General features: G+C 35.2%; 1 protein-coding gene across 1 annotated transcript in view; it reads left to right on the forward strand.

The window, feature by feature from the left end:
- The first annotated feature begins 1042 nt into the window (after positions 1 to 1042).
- The window catches only part of LOC134529642 (uncharacterized), a 192419-nt gene continuing 176141 nt past the window's right edge, over positions 1043 to 17320 (forward strand). The window contains exon 1 of the mRNA XM_063363952.1: positions 1043 to 1452. The gene's annotated coding sequence lies outside the window, so the exon portion shown is untranslated. The remainder of the gene's footprint in view (positions 1453 to 17320) is intronic.

Here is a 17320-nt window from a genome sequence, read left to right on the forward strand (position 1 = left end):
CGTAGTGCCCGTCAGGAATCCCCCGGGCCTTTCACAGAGGTCGGGTGACGGCTGAATGCTGTAACAGGGTGCACTAGGTTCAGTGGAATAGAAAATAGTTACAATTCTATGGATTAATCTGTGGAGGTGTTTGATCCTTTTTCCTTATCGATTGGATGAGAGGTAATAATTCAGATTTAGGGCCCAAATCCTGGTAGATTTAATAGTCATTTTGATCTGAGATAAATTTGCATGTTGGTTGGTATTCGGTTTCCACTTGGTCTTGTAGTCAGTAGAATTTTAGCAAGAGTTCAAATTTGAGCAACAAGGTAGGGTCTTGGTTTGGGGGGGGTCCTTTCTTTAGATAACTCTCTGCAATATGTATTGGAATCTCGAATATATTTGGAAGAGTAGAATGCGAAAAATCTAAAATTAATTCAAGTTTTATGTCTATTTTTAGTCATGCTTTTAGGGACAAAAATATTTTTACAAGGTGGTGAACACAGAGAAAAACATATTAACAAGTCAACTCTGCATTCAATTCGACGACTCTGAAAAGCGCTGAGAAAGCTCGTGAAATCTCTATAAATTCAATTTTTAACTCCACTCATACTAAGGAAAAGCTTGAGTTTTTTTGGTTTGACTCTGCAAGTGATGTTTAAAATAACCGGAATTTTGAGGGTAGTGTTGTCAACTGGCAAATGCCATAGATTAGCCCTCCCTGGAAAAAGGGTGAACGATTTGTAAAATCAAATAAATAATAAGAAAATTTGAAAATTATTTTTAATAGTTCTGCAATTTCTTTTGTATTAAATAAACTGTAAAGAATGTATCAGAATTTTTTTTGCATAATGAGTTTTACGGACGCCATTTTACCTGTGTTCTTTTTATAGAGAACAATAGATACTGCGAGCAAAACAAACCAAAAAGATGTGTACTTAATTTGTTTGCCTTTTTCATTGATGTTTCAACTTCTTTGGTGAACCGGCTTTTAATTCATTTAAAAGGCCTGGGGTTTATCAGAGTATGTATTTAAATTCTTTTTAATGAAGAATGTTGTTACCTTGAATAATATGTAGTAGTTTGATATGTTACAATTTATCAGTTATGTAAATGCTTAATGGAATGTTTTTGTTTTATAGGTGTTACAACATAGGGTTGTGCAATACTTTCACCGTGGTAATCGTTCATTTAGATATATAATTTTAAATTTATTATTTGGTTTTATTTTTTTTGTGTAGAAACTACTGCGGATGCGTATGAAATTAAATTGTTTGGGTTTTTTCCATATTGTAGTCAATTCCTCGGGAGATTAAAGTAGTAGGTTATGTAATGATATCTGTTTTTAAAGTAGTTGGGAATACTTTTTTTTTTTTTTTTGGATGCGTGAGCTGATAGTTGTTCAGAAAGTGGAAATTGAAATTAGTGGCATTCTTGCTCTTTAACAGGGGAGAGCACGTTTCCATAATCAAGGTAAGCTGTGGGTACTTGATGAAATTGTGGCATATTATAAACAAGCAGATGAGTTTTATGATATTTTCCTAATCCCATCGAAGTTTTGTTTGGCTATACTACCTATGTTATGTTATTTAGTTGACACAATTTGTCAACCTGTCTTAAGAACAATTAGGGCTCTTCCATAATTTATTTCAACCTTTAATCATTATCATGATTGCCCAGTGTGTGTGATTTTATAAACGTTTTTAATATTATTTCAATTGCAGTTTTATTTTTTTCTTAAGAGTGATATTTTTAATACCTGATAAAACTTATTACTATTTAGATTGAAATATTTGCTGAATGCAATTTTTAGTACCACCTACTATGTACTATTTTTAGTCTTGTTTTACATTTTAATTATATTAAAACAAAATCAACCTTAACAGTAAACTTCAGGGAAAACTTGAGGAAAAGGGGTATTTAAATTCTTTATGTCAGATATTTTCAAACTTTATTTCTAATTCTGTATAAGGATTATTTTTTCATGAAAAATAATATTGAAAACGTAATTTTTTTCTCATGTTTTTGTTACACAAAACAATGTTTCAGTATTTTTGATGTTGCTAAACTAACCTATCTAACCATTCACACAATTTTATAGTATTTTATATGTAGCTTACCTTACCTAACCATTTATCCAATTATACAGAATTTTAAATGTAGCTTCAACAACTTAACCAATGTTCCAACATGAAACTACTGGGAATCTACTTGAAATAGGCTCAAGCCACTAAAAATAACTTGTTTACACTGATTTACTTCAAACAGAATATGTCAATGACATAATTATATTTTGAAGTTAATATTCTTACAGCGTGGCTTTTCCATTATGTAATGAAAAAAATTTGGAAAATACTTATTTTTGGTCACTAAAGTCGTTCTACATTTCTACTGGTTTCTAAAAAAATCATTGTTAATAGATTACATTATCATATCTGTGCATTGATGCGACAGTCACAATTTTTTCTTTTCCTGTATGGGTCTGTGTGTGTATATGATTAGGAGAATTTGAGTTAAATTGTGAGTATGGTCAATTACGTTAGCTTAGCTACATTAAAAATACTTCAAAACATTGGGGATGATTGTTTGGGTTAGTATAGCTACATAAATAATACTCTGAAATTTTGTGAACAGTTCGTTAGGTCAGGATAGCTACATCTTAAATTGGTAATTCCTAAGCAACCATTCAAAAAATTACATAGTACTTTTTAATGTAGCTATACTAACCGAATCAACCGTCCACAATTTTTTGGAGGTATTTTTTATTTACCTAACCTAACATAATAGGCCATTCTCAGAATTTAACTCAAGTTCTCCAAAACGTACACAAACACAGACCCATACGGGAAAGCGAAAGATGGTGGCGACCGCGTCAATATACACACATTGTAAGTTAAGTTATAAACTGTTATTTCTCAGAAACCAATACAAATTTAGAAATGCTGTTTTCAGGGTAAATACAGGAACAGGTCTGTTTAAAAAAGTATTTTTGGAATTTTACTATTACTTCACGGAAAAGCCGCTCTGTAAGAATATTACCCTTAGCTCTCGGTAGCATTTGGTAGGAGTATTTTAGTGGAAATGTAATGGAAGTTGATGAACAGAAATGTGGCACAAAGATGGTGGACCCACCTATATCAACATAAACCCATATATAGTCAATTACACAAAATTAGGGTACACAACAAATGTATGTATAAGTATACCAAATTAAACTTTGTTATAGTGAAATTACCCTGGAATATATTTGATAAAATAAAATGGTCATAGTATAAAGTGATCGCAAGATTTAATATATGTTTGGAAAGTGCAATTACACTGTTGATAAAACATAGTCTCCTCCCTAAACACTAATTGCCCCGATAGCTTAATGGTAGAATGCATGCTGGCTAACTTGAAGGGATGGGTTTCAAATCTTGCCGTTGGGAATTTTTTTTAAAATTTTTTACTAACAAAATATTTTATAATAATATTGTTGAATTAGGTTTTTTAAGCAAAAACACATTTACAATCCTATACTTGGTGTAATAGTATGAGTTTTGAAATTGTTCAGGTTAATATTTTAGCAATGCCATAACTAACATGTGTGGAGACTATATAGTATTAATTGTTTAATTAATTTTAACAAAATGGACAGCATTTTAGTAAAATACCTTGTTGAAAATAAAATTCAGAGCCGGGATATATTGGTCTGTGATTTTTAGTTAGAAAAATGCCTGAAAGATAGCGCACCATACATAATGCTTTAGAAAACCAACAGAATGTTAAATATATTCAACACCATGTTCATTGCGACACAATTTTTCTGGCTTATAAATTATAGGTACATATATTGAAAGTTATTATATTTTTTGTATTAAATATATATATATATATTCAAGTTTACAAAATGTGTTCTGGAATAGTTTCAATACCATAACATTTACTTTGGCACACCAATACGCTTAGTGCTTCCCCCAATATTCACAAAACATTACCGTAGAACTATCTTGACCAGGGCAGGGGTTGTTGACCAGACAGCATGCAGACTATTTTTAAAATATTAACTACATTCTCACCTAACGCGATATCACAATGATAATTGCATTGAAAGATACTTCAAAACACAAACTAAACAGCTGTATGAATAATAGAGGCTTTGATTAATTTTTTTCGTTGTCACTTCCAGGAATACCAACTGCTCACTTTTATCGACAAATATGTTATAGTTGATATTATTCTGTTCAGTATTTTCTAGTGAACAAGATTTTAATAGTTTAAAGTGTATTTTGCTAATCTGAAAAAAATTTAAGGAAAAGTTTATCCAGTTTTGATCACCACACTTTGGCTGCGTTAGATTCGGCATTGTGAACTCTGGCCTACTCATTTCTGCTAGTGCACTTCCCGCCAAATACCACATAATTGACATTTAGAGCTTAGTGGAGTGTCCATTTGTTACCTACTTTTACTTGAGTCTCGTTTTTAAGTTTTATTTAATAAACTTATTACTGTTAGTGACATTAGTGACTGTTCAATGAGTAAAAATGAGTGAATGATACAATATGAATGTTTGCAAATAGTCTTTAAAAAAATCAAAGACAAAATATTATAACGTAGACCTGCTGTAAAGAAATATTCTTTACCAAAGTCCTTTTTAAGTGATCATGTTTCTGGAAAATACAAAGGTCCTCACACGGCAAACAGCCAATATTTTCAAAAGCTGAAGAACAGGTTTTTGCTTCTGACTCAGCTAAAGTAGCAGAATGGGGGTTTCCTTTCACTCGACTCGACATGCTTTGTCGTGAAAATGTATTGGTAAAGAAAGGCCGTCAAGTGCCTGTTTTTAAAACAGTTTCCCTGGAGAAGAATAGGTTAGCAAATTTTTGTCCAGAAATCCCTATCACCGATAGGCAAGCAATGATCAGCCATGGTGAGGTTTCAAAGTACTGTGAAAACCTTAAACTGACTAGTGGCAACATGCCCCCAACGAACATACTACTACAATGAAACCAACCTGAGTTATGACCTTTGCTTATCAATATGTATTTTTAAAGGGGTAAAAAATACGCAGAGCGGATATTGAACAACTCAAAAGCTGTATCTCCCTTATGTTCGATGGAATGGCAAGTAGGAAGTTATTGCGACTTTACGTTTGTTATACGGCAGAATGAATGTATGACACTTTGGTGTCAGGAGACCCACCTAGGGCTCCTTACAACCGGTCAAAATCCGGATGGATTGCCGAGGATATGTTTTTCGACTGGTTTTAAACCATTGGTTTTCCTTGGGCAAAGTTGTGTGAAAGCAACAAAGTTGTCATTGACGACAACTTTTCAACGCACTTCTCGGAAGACATACTGAAACTCTGCAAGTCAAACAAAATCAAATTTGCTTGTCTTCCCTCAAACGGAACACACTTATTGCAACCCCTCGACGTAGCTTTTTTTTTTAGATAGTTAAATGGAGCTTGGAGACAGATTCTTCTAGAATGTGAACTGCAAGCAGACCGGAGGCCAAGTAATCTTCCCACCTCTCCTCAAAAAGCTCTGCGAGGCGATATTGTTTAATCAGCAAAAAAAAACTTGGAAGCTGAATTTTGTGACTGTGGAATTAGTCCACTTGATGTCTAACATGTTTTGAGGAAACTGGTAAAGAAACCAGAAACCCAAGTTGAGGATTTCTTTACTAAGAAGCGAAGGCAGCTAGTAGGAGAGATAGTAATTGACTTTAAGTCTAATCTCCGCCATAACACTGGTGACAGACAACAAACCCAAGAGGAAGAAAAAAGTCAATGTTGCTCCTGGACTCAGCATTTCGGCTCAAGACATTAAGGTTGCCAATCCGAAATCTTTGTCCAGCAGTGTAAGATCAAAGCCTGTAAAGTCAAACAAAGAGGGGAAGAAGATTCGGAAGAAACTGAGGGAACTGTCTTCATCTAGTGAGGAGGGGCACTTTTTGCTGAAAGACTCTTCTGACGAGTTTCATTTATCAGACATTGAAGGACCTCCTGATGGTGAACTTGTCTTCAAGGATCCAAGTGTTTGGGACTGTTTGTTGGTGAAATTTGCCGGCAAAATAAGTGTAAATTACTTTGTGGGGTTGATGGTAGAAATTGTTCTTGATGGACTCTTCATGTGATTTGCCTGAAACATGAACGTAAAAAAAAAGTTTGTTTTTAAGTGGGTGGAGCCGGATGACAAAAGTGTTAGTTATAGGTGACGACCAAGTTGAACACAATCTCGGACAGCCAGCTTTTAACTACAAGAATGACCGCTTGTTGTCTTTCAAATTTAAATACTTATTTGATGACTATGTAGGCAGTTAAAAATGCAGTTTTAGTTGTTTCCTAACATTATAATGCAATCTGTTTTCACATTTTTATATCCATTATAATTTGATTTTCATGTAGTGTAAAACTGGTTTTTATTACTGAATGCTTCCTTAGTCCCTCCATCATATCATAAAAATAAGCTTGAAACCCATCAAAAATGAAGTAAACAGCTTGCTTTATGTATTATCGTGTCTGAATATGGACTTAGAAGGTTAGTTTCTTGTTTATAATGTTATTTAGGTTAGTGTCCGGGTCAAAACCGTTTTACATGGTTGACCCGGACACTTTTTCTTCTTTTCTGTTATGTAACATTTAAAGAGGTTAAATTAGGGTGGGATCCAACAAATGAAACTCACTTAATTTAATGGTAAAGGTATTTGAATATATTAACCTATAACCTACCAATGACCTAAAAACTATAAAAAAGTGTCCGGGTCAAGACGTTTTTAACGGTACAGGTGCATGTTGCCACACATGGTTCCGCCATCTTGGCTACTTTGGCTTGTGGCTTTAGCAGTTTCTGCATGCATGTCAAATATCTGTTGTGTAGTGCTTGCTTATTTCATTACATTTCTGGTGCCTACTAAAATTTCACCCTCAAAGCGTCTAAAGAATTAAAACCCCAAAAATGCCGCAATGATAATTTCGGTCTAGGTGGATATGTCACATGTTCACTGTTGAGGCATTTACAAGAGACCTGTTTAGTACTCTTGTTGTTCGGCTAGTCCTGAGAAATCAATAGTACCATCTTGTTAAACTGAATTGTACATAGATTATAAAAAGGGGAATTTTTTTTGTTTTCCCCTAAAATGAATACTTTTTGTATATTTATGATGCAGCAATATTTTTAAGACTTCTACGTTAAATTTGGTGTCAGAGTTTTGTAATATAATTTTATTTGCAACATGAGAACACATTAATTTGCTTGTTACAGAAGTTAGATGTTTACCCATCACTGGCGGGTACTGAAAGATTTGCTCACATATTTTTTTTCTTCTAATTTTCATCACTACATTCGCAACAGTATGTACACACATAGCACATATGTATGGGAGTTGAATGTACACAAACAGATATCAGCTCACATTGTAAAATAGCACACACACAGCCAAACAGCTTGTGCATAGTGCACAGAATGTTGATAAACTTCTAATTCTTCACTGTGCTGTGCACCGATTTCTGTGTGCGGTCAGTCAGCATAGACTATGTGAGTTGCTTAGAAGAACTGATGGTTGTATTGATGTGTTTATTTTAAAGATAAAGAGTGAAACTAATTTGAATATGTATTTATTTGTGAGGACATTATTTGTAGGTATTTTATTATTCCCAAACGTTAAAAACATAATAGTGAAATTAAATGCTTGTATTTAGGTAAGCAACTGCTTGTGAAACTAATAGCTGACGAAATTGAAACTTTGAAAACGAACATTTTGACAGAAGTAAATCCGTTGGAATTATTCTACCTGCTGTGTTGTATGCAAATGTAGCATCAACTTCTGTGTTGTGTGTGTGCAACTGTGCTACTTATATGCTGTTTGTGTGCTGTCGTGAATGTGGCCTTGGCTTGACTCTCTGGCTTCTAGCAGCCATTTTGTTTAGAAGAATGTGTTATTTTTGGCATTTTCTAACGTCAGCAGTAAGTTAAATTATATTATTTATTAAGATATCAATATTTAATAAAAACCATCATAATTTACATAAAACCATCTATATTTCATTTTTTTAACCAAACATTTGTTAGATTTGGGAGTATTCTTGAATCAGATTTCAAAACAATATTGATGTAGTCACCAAAATGGCATCACTTTTTTTATTACCACACCTATATTTTTATGAAACAAGCATGGGAATATGGGTGTTTTGGGCAGGGAACATTCGTATTCTTGTTTTGCACAAAGTACGATGCTTATTGAAACTGACTTTCTGGATCGGTAACATATGTATATTATTTAGGATATTGTTTTATTTAATCCAATCCCACCCAGTGTAGTATGTTTTGCAATACCACTTTTATGTAATTTAATTATTTGTTTTCAACTATGATTGAAACGTCCCAGGTATCGTAAAGTATACTACAACACTACATATTCTAGTCTAGAACACAATACCTAAGATATTTACTTGAGTAGGTACCATTGCTTATGTTATTGCCTCAGAAACAAATCTTGTAAAAAATGTTCTATTCCCCCGCTTGTACTATAAGAACGTTCAGGTAGTATTTACTTCTGCAATGCGTTGTTTACAACTTCATAAATATCCTTACCATATTGTGATGCAAACTTAAAAAACATATTTAGTGTATCTAACTAACATAATCTCACCAAACCTTTCACTTTTTTTGCTTTTACTTCAAAAGTAAACTATCCTACTCTAGGAAAACAAGACTTTTTTTTATCTTACCTAATAAATTTAATGATTCACCTAACCCAAGAAAACAACTATCTCATTTAACATCACAAATGAAATATCCCTCTCATGGAACACAGCAAACAGTATGCACACAAAACTACTTATAATCTCTAAAATCTTAAAAAAAAAATCATCTACTGTCAATATTGCATTTGTATGAATTAAATTTACATAAAAAATAGCCATACTACTATTAAATTCATTCACTATCACAGAATACAAATTATTTCTTCTCTTTTCACTTAACACACATGCGCATATTCTCACTTACCCCCCCCCCCTCCCACACCACACACACACACACACACACACACACACACACACACTCAACCCCCCACACAACCACACACACACACACACACACACACACAAACACACAAACTTGCATACACACATACAACTATGCGCACAAAGCCATTGCTGCACAACCATGCACATGTACACACAACCACAACCACATTGACAAGATTTTGGTAGAATGGATGGTTTGTGTTAAATTTCCCATATGAGAAAATTTTATATAACATTTTTTGGACTGATTGTGTTTCGTAAAGAATTTATTATGTAAGCCATCGCCTAGCATAAAGGAAAACATTAATAATACATTTAAGTTAAAGCTCAATAAAGTCATTATTTGGCAACATGTATACTTTTCTTGTAACCTGATGGGTTCTTTCTTAAATATGCTGGGGACAAATTATATTTAAAGTATTCTGTTCTGTAGTGCACAGTGTGCATATATTCATAGATATGTATTCATATCACCCTAATTTGTGATTAAGAATTTTTTTTAAGTTAATCAGTTTTTGTTTCAAAATTGTCAATGTTTCTACCTATTTTTATGTAAGTATAACGAAAAACAGCAAACTGTCTTGCACTATTCGCTCTTCCGTCGCACACAACACAGTCTTTATGCACAGTCTCCGCACACGAAGCCCGTCGCTTGTCATCTGCATTCGCTCACCAAGGGGTCACTCGCCCTCTTCACTTCACTGTTTTGGAGGCTGGCATCGCCGTATTTGTACCCCTCAGCCAACATTTTGGAATGGTCTCGCACCCCTTTGATGTGTGGTGTCATCAAGATCGACTTGATGCCCAAAGCTCCCAGAACAATGGTGTCTTCGTTATGCCACTCCACGTGGCGGCCCCCGGGAGCCCACAGAACACACTAGAGGGACTGTGGGATAGATGACAAAGAGCAGAGGAAGGATGAAGCTGGGGGAAGAGGAAGGTAGCGAGGACCTCGTTAACCCAAAAGAAATGTGCTACATTAATGAGTCGTGATGCGCCCAGAGATTAACGGGCCGGCTGACTGCTAGGAGGCTCACTGACTGACCTCACAGCTCTGCCTCGTAACAAAACACACACACACACACATTCAATGATGGATAATGAAATCCCAACATCTGAAGACATTAGTTTAGGGGAATGTAATTTAGGCCAAGCAATTGTCTAGGCAACATATTTATTTAATTAAAGCTTCCAGGTCACAGGTTCAAGTATGTGCAAGAAGACATGTGACATGGTGGAACATTAATAATCGCTGTAGTCGCCACTATTTTGAATGAAAGCATGTGAACGTGCATGCATTGTGTTGTATGTCATTTTATGGGATGGACTTCCACGCCTGTTGGTCAGTCAAATCAGCAATGGTTAATGCTGGTATTGGATGACAATGGATTTGTCTTCCCATAAAGTCCCATACGTACTCAATGGACAAAAGGTCTGGTGATCTTGCAGGCCAAGGTACCTGGTCGACACACTGTAGAACACGTGTGACAGCAGCGGTATGAGGACGAGCGTTATCCTGTTGGAAAACACCCCCTTGAAAACTGGGAATGAATGGCAGTAAAACAGGTTCAATCACCAGACTGTCGTACGAAGCTGCTGTCAAAGTTTTGGGATAATAATGGGAATGATCCTGCTGTCAAAGAAAATCACTCCCCAGATCATAACTCCTGGTGTAGTTCTAGTGTGACGATGTTGCAGACAGCCTGGTTCCAAGTGCTCATCTGGCCTTCTTCTTACCAACCTACAGCCATTGTTGGCACCAAGACAGGAACGGCTCTCATCTGAGAACGCAACAGATCTCCACTCCGCCCTCCAATGAGCTATAGCTTGACATCACTCAAGTCGCGAATGTTAGTGATTGGGAGTAGTGGTCTGTGTGCTGCCGGGCCCCTGTCTTCTTGAGACAGTGCCTTCCCATAACCATTGCTGCCAACACTGATGCACTATGGATACATCCCTACCAAGTCTTTCTGCAATATCGCAGAAAGAACATTAATCTCGTAGCTCTATTATACGGCCTCGTTCAAACTCAGTAAGCTGCTTATACTCCATTCTGAGTCTCCTTAAAGGCATGTTTGTCTCACACCTACCTCTCACTGTCAACATCGTACAATCTCTAACGGTCACAAAGCGTACAGGTTATATTTAAAGCAAACTTCCTTGCAAGATCATAATGGTGCTACTAGCACCACTCTTTGTTGACGAGTGTGCAAATTTAAGTAGGCGCCGTCTTTCACATTTGCAAGCACACCTCCCGAATTTTTTTTATCTAGCACAACTCCTTGTTGGTGTTGGGAGTCTATTTTCTGCCAGTGTATATACAACATTAAAATTTTTTCAGGAAAATCGAAGGTATATTTACTATTTTTTTTTTAGACACACTGAATACATAGACCAAAGTGACACATATTTATATTTAGAAAAAAGTGGTTGTAGTAGATAATTTTCCGGAATTTTTTTAAAATTATCTAAGTGATGAGCTGCTATCAAAGCTTCTTATGTAATGAGAGATCAGAATCTTATCACCTTTGCCACTTTGTACTATTCCTAGAATGTTTTTGTTTATCTGCATCATGGTTTATCAGTACGCAAGCAAGGTTATCAGCAGGAGTTTTCTATGACGTAGCTATCTTAATTTTGCAGTTAATCATAATATTTTTATTAGTCTGTCTTTATATGGTGCAAATAAATATAATTAGAGAGTAAAATTGAGTTTAGAGGAGAGAGGTAAAGAGGTCCTCAACATAAAAATGTGATGTTATTGCAGGCTTGATGAAAATATTCATAACTAACTAAAATTTGAATCTTTATATTTCGTTTGAAAAGAACAAGCATTGACGTTTTTAAAAACTAAAATTTATTGCTACATGTAGGGAGAGCTCTGGAAAAGTATATACTTAAATATTTGTTAGGGAAGACACTTATTTTGGTAAGCATTTATTTGATAGTTATTTTTTTTTAACATTGTCCTGTAAGAATCTAAAAGCATTTTATTATAATTTTTAATAAATGACTAATAAAAAATAAGCTACCATTAAACTGTAAGTATTGTCACACTTGAGAAATATTTAACTAGTTGCTCGCAGAGTTGGGTTTTTATGCATTGCTAGAGAGAAGAAAATTTGAGCTCTATTGCCACACTCCAGTGGCTCTGGTACAATGTTGCAGTCACAATAATTTGTCCCTATAGTTAATGACAGGTTCACTTGTTCTGTTGAGTTGCACCTTAAGAGTGTTTGATTGTTTTGGTTTATTAAGTAATGCAGGGGTGGTTTTTTCCTTTATCCATTTTTTGTGTGTTAAATTTGTGATTTGTGTCAATAATTTTAGAGTCTTTTCTGTTTTTTCCTTGGTTGGCTTTAATATTAAATATCACTGCTTGCTGCTTTGGCTTTAACTGTCTGTTGCATGGCAGCCTTAAAAATAAAGAACACTACCTAATTATAATGTATTTTACTTGTGGAACAAAATAATTAAACATAGAAGGTTAAAAGTTATTCTCAGAAAGATTAACGTGACGAATGAGATTATAGAGGTCTCTGAATAACTCAGCACGGACTTCCTTTGTGTAAATTATGGGCCTTGATGGAGTTTAGTGGACATGCATGTTTCATTGACACTTGCAGCAATTAATTGAGCGCTGAAAAATCATGGTAGTTCCAAAGAAATGTTACTGTTGACAGTTCGTTTACTGAAATAATATCTCTGACACAAAATTATTAACGTATTTTTATTAAAATTGAATAAAATTCACAATCCACATGGCGGCCATCTTCTGACCACGGAAGCTAGTACATATAGAATTTACAAACAAGTAGAACATAACCTCTTCACTGATTTCACAACAAACAAGTTGACTGTTTGCAAGTACCGAAGGATGAATATTAAAAGATTGTTCACAATTAAGTTCCGTGGTTGCACATAATCTTAAGGTACAAAGAAAGTCTATATGAAAAGTTCCAAAAATGAAAAAAAGGTTAATTATATTAGGTAGTGCTCGGACGACAGCCGCAAAAATCTCTGTAAACTCACATAAATATATTATTTGTGAGCCAATGACAGTCACACGATCTATCGGTATCTTGCTCAGATGCTGACTAAAATAAATGAGTCTACACAGCTGCATCTGCCCGATGGAAATTGCAGGTGCGTGGCCATCTCTCCAGCCAATCACAACACAGCCCTTACAAAACCCTAGCAATGTACAATTTCATGCACCTTGCTCCGAGGCATTTAGACAGAGATTACACCATAATCATGTAGTCGGGTGACATCACTTTTAACCAATCAAAAAAAATACCTGTAAAAAATACAAGCCAATACTGCAGCATGGCAACAGCACCAAGTCCTTTCTCACTGCTACCAAACTCCCTGTCACTGGGCAAACTATGCACCTGCTCGCCTTCAAACAAAGAATCATTGCAAGAGAGAAAAAAAAAAATCCAAAATAAAATTATGTTAACACTCCATTTTCAACAAAGCAAAAACAGGCAATCGTTAAAAAATAGGTGAAAGCTTATAAAAATGTAAATTCACAAACAAACAGGTAAAAACAAGGCCTGGGGACTTATTCACCATAAAGCAAGCAAATTGTCAAAATACTTTAAAACCATGAAATAATGTAAGTTATGGTCATACACTGTGCATATAACCCAGGAATACTTCAAAAGAAATAGAAATAATAGGCTGTTTTAAATGAAATTAGAAAACCTAACCAATATACTGAATATGATGAGATTTCTTAATAAATTGTTAATTAAACCATTTAAGAAGTGCGGAGGGCAGTGGCCTGGGTTGTTACAACTTCTGGAACATTTATAAAACTTAATGTACAAAATATCTTATTGTTCTCCAATAATCCGAAGGTATCAATAAAATTTTTTTGCGTATTCTATGCAGTCAGAATGTTTCAAATGTTTCCTATTCAATGCAGGCATAATTTTCGTAAAGTTGCTAGGATATTCTTAATAATGATATGACCATTAGCTTAAAGTGGCCTGGCGTAGGTATGTTCTGTACAGTGCTGTTAGTGATAACTCCGTTGCTCATAATCTAAGCATTAAACAAATGGTAAGGATGTCTACCTCCTTATAGTTCTACCCCTTTCTTATCAGCGGTGGCGTGGCAGGAGAACAAGGACTTAACAATACAGGGAAAGCGAGGTGCAAAGTATTAAGCACAAACAATTTATTCATTTAAACCTTTAACAATCATAACCTGTATCATGGCAGGTTTAAAAAACAATTGTAATGTTTTGCTTCAATATTGTGTAGTTGGTTCTGGTCCTAATTCTGAAACAAATAACATGAAAATTTGTTTAATAACAGCCTTAAACATGAAGTCAGACAATAAATACCCTTGAACCTACACAGCTTATTTTTACAGTGGAATTTTTGCACCCAAGTCTTGCTGTACTGCCTTGTTACTTGGGCCATCAAAATAACCTACACTGTAAAAACTTGGCAACAGATTGGAATGGCTAATACAGTTTCTAAGCGAAAACTTGAAATTGTAAATATCCCCTGCAGATTAAAAATGGGGTTCGCTTAAATCATGTTTAATGTTTATGAAGTTACCATTGCTTAACATTCCACTATATGCATGTTCATTACCTGATTAAAAAAAAAATTGAAAAACTATGCAAATAAAAATTCGAATATAAAATCCCTGCATAAAATATCTTACAAATTGGGCTAGAAAAATGATACAAATACAACATTTAGTTATTTACACGAAGTTATTTACTTCCGAAACATATGCAAATCATCCACTGGGCAAAATATTTTACATTAATTGTCGTAATAAAAGTTCAAAATAAAATATCCAGTGGCCAGGAATATTTAAGTTAATTCTTTTAAAGGTTAAAAGTATAAGAAAAAGTAACCTCCGCCTATTCTTGCGGTAGTAATTCCCGCCGTTACTTGCATTATTTCTTTTTGCTGAATGATGGTGACAATCACCTACGCGCCGTTGCCTGGTGTGTTCTCTCAGCTTGGCTAGGAAAATTCATTACACGTTGAGTCGTCTTTCCCTGAGACAGACCCTCTTCTACACTTCTTCCCTGCTCACAAGCTGCTGTTACGAGCCGACTCGTTCACTGGCGAGTGACTCGTTACTGTAGCTGGTCCAGTCCACAAGTACTGCAACTTAAACCCTATTGTGAGTAGCTATCCCCAAATAAACGTAGACCTGAACCATATACTCGCACCCTTGATGACAGGAGATCAGGCATGACTAACACTTATTACAAAATGTTGTAGCAACTTAATTTTCATGTAACTGTAACGGCAAACTGGAAAGTTACGGTTAGCAGTAAAAAAAAGTCTTAATGCGTTAAGTCCATGTTTGGTGACTACAACTATGCCACAGGAAGCTGAAAAGTTTTCTTAGAACAGTTATACGCTTGCCTGCTTCAATCAGCCTTGTTTCTTAAACGCTTGAGAATTACTTGCATAGTAAGTGTAAATTACCACTCTCTAACATGGTCACTTTGCTTCTGACTTTATACAAGTAACCTCTTCAGCTTTAAAACGAATAGTTCATACTACTGCTGAAGAGTTAAGAAAATAAAAGGGCTCACCAAATTTCCAAAGTTCCAGTTCCTTGAGGCGGTGATTATGACTGTGACAGCAGGTGATTCTTGACTGTATTGGGTGTCATAGCTTCCTTTGGTGCTGGTGTGCTTCTGTTTTCTTGCCCCCATTGAGGGGGTATTTATATTCTTTAGACAGAAATCCATAACCTCTGAGAATAGTCCAGATTATTCAAGCTTCTAGTAGACAACATGGTCGCACTTTCGGCGACGTCTGAAGTCTACAGACTCGCTTCGAGCGCTTCCGAGGCAGCTGATCCGTGCAAGAAAGGCCTCAAGTGCCCTGACCCTGTTGATAGAGCTTGCTTCTGCGTGCGAACTTCGAAAAAATGTACTTTGCTGGTAGGCAAAGTAACAACAGGAAGGGTAAGGGGTTGTAGGTTTGTTGCTGAAGAGAAGAAAAACAGGTTATTTCACTACAATTATGTCCCTTTTTTATTATAATAAAAATATTGTTATAATAAATAATAAGCTTTAAACAAATAAATAATAAATTAACTCTTTCATACATTATTGCACATAGTAAAATACAAAAATAACTATCATTTAAACACGTTAATTTTTACATACTATTTAGTACTATGTGTTGGTTTCATTTCAATATAAGTTATCTAATTTTTTTCCCAGTTAAAAGGAACAAATTAAATAACTTGTGCAAATGGCACCCACCCATGGCTTATTCGCTACAATCATTTTTACTTGCAAGTCAACTAGTAAACAGTGATTACTGAAATGATTCCATCTGCATTCTACACTCCAAAATACCCAGAAATCATTTTCCTACTAAGACTGGAACATACATTGGCACTTTCATACTCTCACCATACATTGGGCCTTGGTCCCATTTAAATTTTTAATTTACCTTTTTAGCAACTATCTCTCACCTAACCTCGACAACTTTGTCACGGCAGCAACAAGCATCCGCCAAAAAAAATTCCTGGCCAGCGGGTGGCAACTAAATTAGCCCAATAATGTTCCCAAGTAGTGTTTCAATTTGACACAATGGATAGCGCTACTATAGCTAGCTAGTTCTTTTGTAAGTTCATAGAGAGCATTAATACTTGCAATTAAATAATAATTTAATATTTATGATGGAATTAAATGTATGAATTAAATACTAAATAGTAAAAACATAAATTGTTATTTAATATTATGGTTTGTTAAATGTGGGTTTTACAAAGTATCTCTTCTACAACAACGTATGAAAATGAAATTGGCAGGTATAATATCATCAATAATGTAAAAGTTAATTGTTTTATTACGGAAAATAAAAACCTTTCAGCGTTAAGAAGACTGATAGTTACTTCATTTGTAGATTCATAAATGGTAGTGTAATTGGTGATTGTATGTGGGTACAAAGAAACAATGTTGAGTTGAGTTTCCAGTCTTTCAGATATATGGTTGTTGGACACGGCCCTTTCCTATGAGGCTAATTTATTACCTTGAAATTACATTATCACAACGGAACTCAAAAACATGACAGCAAAGACAGCACAGGGAAAAACGGTAACAATTATGACACAAGTCCATGCGTGCAGCCGCTCTATCCCCACTCCTGTGCCCTACCAGCCTTGCATTCCTGACAATAGGTTGTGACACTATCAGTATGCTATCAGACTACTTGCATGCATGTGCAGAACTACCAACTCATCTCAGAGAAAGAGGCCAGCCAGTGCACTACAAACTTTCTGGAAAGAAGTGGTGCAATAGTTGCTGATGGCCAGCCGCGCCACACCACT

The sequence above is a fragment of the Bacillus rossius genome, chromosome 2 (genome assembly GCF_032445375.1).
Source record: "Bacillus rossius redtenbacheri isolate Brsri chromosome 2, Brsri_v3, whole genome shotgun sequence".
NCBI classification, from domain to species: Eukaryota; Metazoa; Arthropoda; class Insecta; order Phasmatodea; family Bacillidae; genus Bacillus; species Bacillus rossius.